At 36.7% G+C, this 10,056-nt stretch overlaps 1 protein-coding gene across 1 annotated transcript in view; it reads right to left on the bottom strand.

The window, feature by feature from the left end:
* The window catches only part of ARHGEF10L (Rho guanine nucleotide exchange factor 10 like), a 278,910-nt gene extending 275,832 nt beyond the window's left edge, over positions 1-3,078 (bottom strand). The window contains exon 1 of the mRNA XM_053690269.1: positions 2,954-3,078. The gene's annotated coding sequence lies outside the window, so the exon portion shown is untranslated. The remainder of the gene's footprint in view (positions 1-2,953) is intronic.
* Between the last annotated feature and the right edge of the window lie 6,978 nt (positions 3,079-10,056).

Genomic DNA, 10,056 nt, shown 5'->3' with positions numbered 1-10,056 from the left:
GCAAAACTCGTAATCTAGCTGAAATTTTGCACATTCTTTTTATTTAGACACCTGAGGCAGCAGCTCCTACTGAACACGTGCACAAGCTCATAAGGTATATGTATACTAGTCTGTGATTGGCTGATGGCTGTCACATGATACAGGGGGACGGCAAATGGGGAGAAAAATAAATTTGTTGGGGAAAAAAACTGTTTATTTGCTATTTGAAATTAAGAGTGAGTGTTATTGTATTGCCTTTTTATCATGCGATTGTTAATTATGTAATCCTAATGTATTTAGGGGCAAGCAGCAGAAAAGAGCACACTGGATAGCGTTTGCTTATTGGTGGCTACATTTAGCCACCAATAAGCAAGCGTAACCCACGTTCTGAACCAAAAATGGGAAGGCTCCTAAACTTTACATTCCTGCTTTTTATATAAAGATAGCAAGTGAACGAAGAAAACTTGATAAAAGGAGTAAATTAGAAAGTTGCTTCAAATTGCATGCTCTATCTGAATTATGAAAGTTTAATTTTGGGTTTACTGTCCCTTTAAATCTTTTTCTCATAAACAAATTAAATCTTTGAACATATAACTTAAAACCTTAAGAACCTAAAGGTGCTTGTCCCCACCCAAATGTACCTTCCACCAGCTTAATTGCCAGGTACATTTGCAAAATCTCCCTCGCCCTAGACAGAGGCACCAAATCAGCATCAATATACAAGTCACTCAACAAGCACTAAGCCACCCAAATCTGCGACATCAAGAATTAGGGAGGGAGTGAGGGTGATTCTCCTTGCAGCTATAGCATAAGAAAGGGGGGGGGTTGGTGTTCTACTTCTGCTCCATCCCTTATAAAGGGCTAGATTTCTTAAAGCCCTACGGCTGCGAGTTCTCACAAGAACTTGCTCGCCGTAATTTATCAAGCAGCGGTCACCAGACCGCCGCTTCCCTAACCTTTTCGCCACCTCTAAGGTGGCGAAATTCAATCTCTTCGGTCTAGTCAGACCGAGGAGATTGACAGCTCCTGCCCGCACTTGATTGGCTATGCGTGGGCAGGTGGCGGGATTGCACGGGAGCGCAAAATTGCCTGCGGGTAATTTCACCTTGCCACAGACGAGCTGAGGCGTACAGGGGCGGGTATACGTGCCCCTGTCCGCCTCAGCTTTAATAAATCTAGCCCAAAGACTGTCCCTTACCCTCCCACTGACCTCTAACTCACACCACTTCATGGCCTAAGTGAGGTCAAAAAACCCTCTTTCTAATCCATCATCCGGTTTGCATTTTCCTATTTACCGACATTCAGATTTTATGACCACAGATTTACAAGTTTGTGCAAATTTATTTTGCTTAGGTCTATTCTGTACCACTGCTGTAGTCACAAGCAACACACAGGTGTTTTACTCAAGCAAAGTAAAAGAACATTAAAGTCCATTTTAAATCGCTAACATCTACAATATAGCATTAAAAAAAACACCTCACAATTTAAAAAAATATATTTTTGTACTTAAATTAAATATTTTTTGTTCTTACGTTTTTGGGGCACTTTACTTCCAATAAAGAAGAAGGTGGTGCTTTTATCTGTGTCTAGGGATGGGTTGTGAATAACAAGTACTTCAGTTTTTTTCAAAATCAGGTTAAACGGACATTATACACTCATTTTTTCTTTGCATAAATGTTTTGTAGATGATCTATTTATATAGCCCATAATTTTTTTATTTTTTTTTAATTTATAGTTTTGCTTATTTTTAAATAGCATTGCTCTGATTTTCAGACTGCTAACCAAGCCCCAAAGTTTTATGAGAGTACCAAAGTATACCTACTCCATCTTGCTCCTGTTTGTGTAAAGGGTCTTTTCATATGCAAAAGAAGGGGGAGGGGGGTCTTATTTCCCACTAGCAGTGAGCTTTCCAACTGCCTTTTCAACAGAGATAAACTGAGAGCTTCTAAGTAAGTTTTTAAACAGTTTTATACCGGATTTTTATATCAGTATCTGTGCATTTTATTCTTTATACAGTAGTAGTGTCTATTAGTATTACATGCAGTTATATGAAAATTGGTGTATACTGTCCCTTTAAATTGCTTTAAATAAACTTTTTTTAATGTAAAAATATTTTAGGTGTTTAAATAATACACTTTTTAATACATGATAAAAAATTTTTAATGCAAACGTGGCAGCTCACTGTTTCACTGTAATTGTTAAAAATAGATCATTAAACTTTATAGATTATATAGTTTCCACACTACAGCAGATTATTTATTTTAAATTTCAGATTAAAGTAAAGATTATTAGAATATTTCTGTGCAAAACTTCTAAACGGAAAATTACTTAGGCTATTGCACTGATGAAATTCATAAAAAGTATATCCCAACATTTGCTAGGGGTGGGGGTTATGCATCTCATTCACACCCTGCACCAATAGCTTTCTTGGCATCACCAAAATTCACCCCCCCCCCCCATCCAAATTCCAGCTCTGTAAAGTCTGGGTACCTCTACTATAAACAAAGTTATTAAACAAACACATCTAAAAACTTGTGAAATACTAATGAACTGTGCTATATATAATAATAAACTATTACCCAACATACAGACAAAAAATCTGCGGTAAGAATATAAACAAATAATATTTCTCTTATATTTCCAATGAATTACACACACACCCCCATTAACCTTTATAATAGTTCTGCTTTGAGAGGTTTCTAATTTATATTAGGTCATACCTAGGATACTTGATAGACAAAGGGCCAAATAGACAAAGGGCCAAATATCTAAGTTACTTTATACACAGTCCATATATTCATGAAGAATTCAAAGCTAGGAAAATCTATACAATTATTTCTACGATATCCTACAGAGTGGAGTCACAATTGGAAATGACAGAACATGTTCTGAAGTACTCTCTGTCAGTTTAGTAAATCTAGGACATTTCCTAAGAACCTAACCACAGCATAGATAGAGCTGAATGAATACTCACTTGTCTGAGTCTTGCTTGCTTAGTGGGTATTCTTTTCTCTGATACCTCAGACACTCTTGACATGCTCAATAAAAGAATGTATGATTATAAAAACCCCAACCGGTTCCACCTCTTTCTGTAAGTGTGCGTGTATAGACAGAACCATCATCATAATTTCTCAAGTTAGGACTGGAGAGTGTTATGTTTCATATGTTAAAGGGATAGTCAACACAAAAATTCTTATTGTTTAAAAAGATAGATAACGCCTTTACTATCCATTCCCCAGCTTTGCACAACCAACATTGTTATATTAATATACTTTATAACCTTTAAACCTCTACATGTCTGCCTGTTTCTAAGCCACTAAAGACAGCCTCTTATCACATGCATTTTTATTTGCTTTTCACAACAGGAGAGTGCTAGTTCACGTGGGCCATATAGATCACATTGTGCTCTCTCCCATGAAGTGGTGCAGGACACCGCACTAACTGGCTGAAATGCAAGTCAATAGATAATAAATAAAGTCATGTGATCAGGGGGCTGTCAGAAAATGATACAAGGTAATCACAGAGGTAAAACGTATATTAATATAACCAGATTTTCTGTGCAAAACTGAGGAATGGGTAATAAAGGGGTTATCTATCTGTTTAAACATTTTCTTCGTTATATTTTGCTAGAGATCCGAAATGTATAGGACAATTGTTGCCTAGCATACTTTTGCTGATTTTGTCTAATATTTGTCTATCATTTTAAATACTTTAAAAAGTAGTTTTGAACAGATGCTGCCCTCTGCTGTGTAAAGTAAATCTTCTGCTATCAGGAAGGAAAATCCCTTCTAGCTCTATTACTCAAAAGAGAACGAAACTGATGATTGGATGTGACCAGCAACATACATTTAAAGGGACTAATTTAACCCTTAGAGTGCTAGAGAAGGAGTGACAATCTACCTAGATTCCAACCAGTTTGAATTGCAATTTAAAATTATTTAAAGGACCAGTCAATACAGTAGATTTGCATAATCAACAAATGCATGATAAGAAGACAATGCAATAGCACTTAGTCTGAACTTCAAATGAGTAGCAGATTTTTGTTAAATAAATTGCAAAGTTATGTCTATTTCCACTCCCCCTGTACCATGTGACAGCCATCAGCCAATCACAAATGCATATACGTATATGCAGTGAATTCTTGCACATGCTCAGTAGGAGATGGTGACTCAAAAAGTGTAAATATAAAAAGACTGTGCACATTTTGTTAATTGAAGTAAATTGGAAAGTTGTTTTAAATTGCATGCTGTATCTGAATCTTGAAGTTTAATTTTGACTTGAGTGTTCCTTTAAAGGGATATGAAACCCAAACATTTTCTTTTATGATTCAGGCGAGCATACAATTTTAAACAACGTTCTAATTTAATTTTTCTGGATCACTATATGGCAGCAGTTTGCAATAATGTCCTCCATTTGCAAGAACACTAGAGGGCAGTACTATTTCCTCCAGATGCCTACCTAGGTATCTCTTCAACATAGAATATCAATAGAACAAAGCAAGTTAATTGGAAACTTTTTTAAAAAGGTTTGTTCTATCTGAATCACAAAAGAAAATGTCTGGGTTTCATATCCCTTTAATGGCAAGTTTTTTAATTAATTGCACTATTTTTAACCATGATACTGGATATCTATTGCTGGGTTTCTGGTTCTTTTTCGCTCCTTAGTTGGTAAATACATGAAAATGTCTGTGTAATTGTTTTTTTGCATACTTTATGTTGACTTTAATGGTGATTTCACTGGATTTTTGAAGACCAACATGGAAGCTTAAAGGGACATGAAACCCATTTTTTTTTTCTTTCATTATTCATATAGAGAATACAATTTTAAACACATTTCCAATTCACTTATATTATTTAATTTGCTTCCTTCTCTTGTTATCCTTTGCTGAAAAGGTTTATCTAGGCAAGTTCAGGAGCAGCAGAGAACCTTGGTTCTAGCTGTTGATTGGTGGCTGCATATATATATTGATTGTGATTGGCTCACCCATGTGTTCAAATAGAAACCATTAGTGCATTGCTGCTCCTTCAAAAAATGATACCAAGAGAATGAAACAAATGAGATAATAGGAGTAAATTAGAAAGTTGTTTAAAATTGTATTCTCTATCTGAATCATGAAAGATTTTTTTGGGGTTTCATGTCCCTGTAATAAAGGAGCAGCTTAATAAAGGAGCAGGAACCCCGAAACGTTGGTCACTGTATTAAAAGGTACTGTTACCTATCCTGAGTGCCAACTGTGTGTTCTATTTTGATATTACTGTTGGGGACTTTGGAAGGGGGGCCCTTCAGGTGTGCACTAGAACATTTTTTCTACATTTCATGGATTGGATATTGTGATGTGCTGATTCCATAGTGTGTCTATAAATGGAAGAAAAATATATTCAGCTAAGGCAAAAGTAAAACATGGCAGTTAAAGGAACACTAAAACCAAAATTAAACGTTTATGAGTCAGATGGAGCATGTTATTTTAAACATCTTTCCAATATACGTCTATGATCTAATTTGCTTCATTCCCTTGTTATCCTTTTTTTAAAAGCATACCTAGGTAGGCTCAGGAGTACAAGTGCACTAATGGAAGCTAGCCGGTGATTGGTGGTTGCACATATACAGTATGCCTCTTGTTATTGGATCATCCAACATGATTAGCTAGCATTGATGCTAATTCAACAAAGGATACCAAAAGAATGAAAAAAACGATATCAGAAATAAATTGGAAAGTTGTTTAAAATTGCATGATCTGTCTGAATCATGAAAGAAAAATGTGTTTTTCATGTCCTTTACATTAGTTTAATATCAGTGATGTCTGAAGTGACTAAATAAATTCAACCATTAAAGGGCCATAATACCCAAATGTTTAAACACTTTAAAGTGATGCAGCATAGCTGTAAAAAGCTGACTAGAAAATATCTCCTGAACATCTCTATGTAAAAAAGAAAGATATTTTACCTCAAAAGTTCCTCAGTAGCCACATCCCATTGTAAAGGATTTCTAAGCAGCATTTTAGTGTGTCTGTCCTGGGACAGCTGAAAGGATGAGCCTTGTGAACTCTCATATTATTTCACCAATCAGGTAAAGGAAGCTTACTATGAAATCTCATGAGAGTTAAGTCAAATCTCATGAGATCACAGTAAGAGTTCATGACCTCAGCACTGCTGATGCTGATTGGCTGCTGTTCATTTCTTCATTTTTTTTAATTTTTTTTTACCTGCAGTTGGGAGCAGATGAAGTATAACTTTTTACACAGAACTTACTCTGCTGAGCTGAGGAGATTGTGAGGTAAAATATCTTCCTTTTTTACATAGAGATGCTCAGGTGATATTTTCCTGTCAGCTTTTTACAGTTATACTGCATCAGTTTCAAGTGATTTAGCATATGAGTATTATGTCCCTTTAATATCCATTACGTTTTTTTAAGTAAATAATTTCACATAATTATCAGCAATTTTGGAATTCAAAAGTCAAAATTAAACTTTCAGGGTTCAGATAGAACATGCAATTTTAAGAGACTTTTCAACTTATATGATCAAATTTACTATGTTCTCTTGTTACCCTTTGTTGAAAAGCATACATTATTTATTAATATTATTATCGGTTATTTGGAGCGCCAACACATTCCACAGCGCTATAAACAAAGCGGAGTAGAACAAAACAATTATAGGGATCAAATAGGTTTGGTAATGGGAGCTAGCTGGTGGCTACACACATATCAAAAGAAGAACAAAGGAGGCGCTGCAATGTTGCGGATCAAAAGGAACAATGAGATCAAGTGCAAGTCACGCCTCCTGAACACTCACTAGCCATTCAGATAGCGCAACACAGGTAAAAATGCCTTCTTCCCCAGCTTAGTAAACAGCTGAGAATCCCAAACGGTATAGAAAAAGAAGAACAAGAGGCGTGCCGCAATAGTGCAGATAAAAAGGACAACCAATCTCTGAAAGATATATGCAGGGTACTCACAATGTAAAAAGCACTAAGTCGTGCGAGTCACGCTTCTTGAACACTCACGAGCAGTTCAGATAGCTCAACACAGGCATAAGCTGCTACGTTCGTCCAAGTGTGAGAATCAAACAGGCAGATAGGTGCAAATGGAAGTTTCCTCGGCGTTGAATGAGAGCCGTTAGTAGTCTCAAGCTGGAACAGTGATAATCCCTTTATTACTCATTCCCCAGTCTTGCACAGAAAACATGGTTATATTAATACACTTTTTACCTCTGTGATTACCTTGTTTCTAAGCGTCTTCTTGATCACACGATTTTAAATTTATTATCTATTGCTTTGCATTTAAGCCAATTTAGTGCTGTGTTGTTAGAGTCCACGGGCGTCAGCAAAATGTTCTCTATATGGCTCACATGAACTAGCACTCCCCTGTTGTGAAAAGCAAATACAAAAGCATGTGATCAGGGGGATGTCTTTAGGGACTTAGAAACAGACAGAAATTTAGAGGTTTAAAGGTTATAAAGTATGTTAATATAACCATGTTGGTTGAGCAAAGCTGGGGAATGGGTAGTAAAGGTGTTATCTATCTTTTTAAATAATAATAATTTTTATGTTGACTGTCCCTTTAATGTGCAAGCAATAGTGTGATAACAAAATAAGGAAAAAAATATAAACTTGCTCTGTTATGCCCCTTTAACATATTTAAACATCCAAACACTTTATTGCGAGAATTATTGGACATTATGATGATATTATTAAATCTGTTATATCATTTAAAGTAGGGATTTGAGCTATATTTAACAATATATAACTGAACATATGCAAATTTTAAAAATAAAAAATGAGCAAATAGACAAAAAAAAAAGGCTCATGAAGGCACAAGAATAGATTTTGCTAGGCCCAAATTTCTGCAATTACAGTATGTGCTTGAAAAGTTTTTTTAATTATGTTGGTGTGAATACAGGTGTTGAATTGTCACTACCCAGGTATAGGCGTGTGTTTGTGCTGCAATAGAAAAGCACACAATAAATGGGTTATCTTATGATTTCCACACTAACTGGAACAGCTTCAAAAGTCCTGCAAACAACATTCAGTGCACTTTGTATAACAATTGTAGACCTCAAAGCCACCCTGGATCTTGCAGAGTTATCACTGGTTGAGAGGTGTATCCGCTTCCCTACCTGTAGCTTCACTGGTCAGGGCAAATATCCCTGTATCTAGGCACTGTCCTGCCACCACCCCATGGCAAACTCAACCATATCCAGCCCCACCCCTGCCAGCACAGCACTGTCTGCAAGTTTTCTACCTCCCTGTCCCCGTAAGCAGCAAGGAAATGATGGGACGTATACCATTTTGATTGGTTGGAATGGGAAATTATTTTAGAAGTTGACTTCGAATCATCGCCAAATGATAATAAAATAATTTAAAGCAGGTGGACAGACCTGTTATATATATATATATATATATATATATAGTATATATATATATATATGGACAACCATAATATCCAGCAGCCCAAAATTGTTTGTAAGAGGGCTCGGTGTGGTCCAAGTCTTGGCAGTTTTGGTGCAGTCTTATAAATTCTCGGTCTAAAGTCTAAATGATCTGCACTAGAATCTCTCAACCCTCCTGAATAATGTGGGACTGTCATGGGACTGGCCCACTTCCCTCCACAGCTTCTCGGCCAGGGTAACTGCCCCAGGTTAAAGGGACTGCCTCAGCCCATATCTGCCCCCTACATGGCCAGGCCTAATCCTCCTGCCATGGCTCCAGCCATGAAATGCCAATGGACTGTCCCCAACAAGTTCCCTAACCTCTGTGATTTTTTGGGAAGTATGACTAGAATGCCCCACGCAGAGACCCTGCCAGCTGTGTGTGTTACGTATTCTGAAATTGTCACAGTTTGCAAGGTTTCCTTCACTGTCACTCTGGCAGCTTTCCCTTGAATGAAAATGCCCAGAGTTCCAATGTGATACCAGCAACTGACTTGACTCTGCCTATGGTACACTGCAGTTGTGACTCCGCCCATTAATCTCCCTCACACAGCCAAGACCCCCGAGTTCCAAAAGGGAATGATAGGACGTACACCATAGCGGGCAGGAAATGTGTGTAGTTGAGAGGATTGGGAAAAAAGAGTTAAAGGGACATAATACTGATATGCTAAATCACTTGAAACTGATGCAGTATAACTGTAACAAGCTGACAGGAAAATATCACCTGAGCATCTCTATGTAAAAAAGGAAGATATTTTACCTCACAATTTTCTCAGCTCACAAGAGTGAGTGCTGTGTAAAAAGTTATACTTCATCTGCTCCCAACTGCAGGTAAAAAAAAATTAAAAAAAATGAAGAAATGAACAGCAGCCAATCAGCATCAGCAGTGCTGAGGTCATGAACTCTTTTACTGTGATCTCATGAGATTTTACTTAACTCTCATGAGATTTCATAGTAAACTTCCTTAAACTGAATAGGGAAATAAGATGAGTGTGAACACAAGCTCCCTCCCTTAGCTGTCCCGGGACAGACATACTGATTTGCTGCTTAGAAATCCTTTACAATGGGATGTGGCTACTAAGGAATTTTTGAGGTAAAATATCTTTGTTTTTTACATAGAGATGTTCAGGTGATATTTTCTAGTCAGTTTTTTACAGCTATGCTGCATCACTTTCATGTGCTTCAACATTTGGGTATCTTGGCCCTTTAATAAAAAAACGTATGACATCAAGCATTAAGTGATGTCTTAATTGTCTTATTTTCCTTGGTTACATCTCCCTAAACAGATTGCTGCCAAAGTACAAACTGGAATAACAAGTCAAAAAATCCAAAACCCGAGACACAAAGGATTGAATTCTTCATCTGAAGTTCCTCCTCTCTACATCTGCTTATCGTCCTTTGTGTACTGCAAACATTTCTTTTTAAAGGGATATTCAGATTAATAAATCTCAAGGATACATGAAAACTCAGATTCAATGCATAAAACTAAAAAAAAATATGTAAAAAAATATATATTTCTTACCTTAAAAAAAATAATACGCTCTTTTAACCCTTTGATTACCCAGAACCTAGGTTAATCAAGGGGTTAAAAGCCACTGCAATGACATGCACATGCACCTTAGACTAGACAGATTAATTCTCCTGCACTTTAC

This window comes from Bombina bombina, chromosome 8 (assembly GCF_027579735.1).
Source record: "Bombina bombina isolate aBomBom1 chromosome 8, aBomBom1.pri, whole genome shotgun sequence".
Taxonomy (NCBI): Eukaryota; Metazoa; Chordata; class Amphibia; order Anura; family Bombinatoridae; genus Bombina; species Bombina bombina.
The sequence above is the reverse complement of the archived record's forward strand: the minus strand, read 5'-3'. Positions and strand labels throughout refer to the sequence as shown.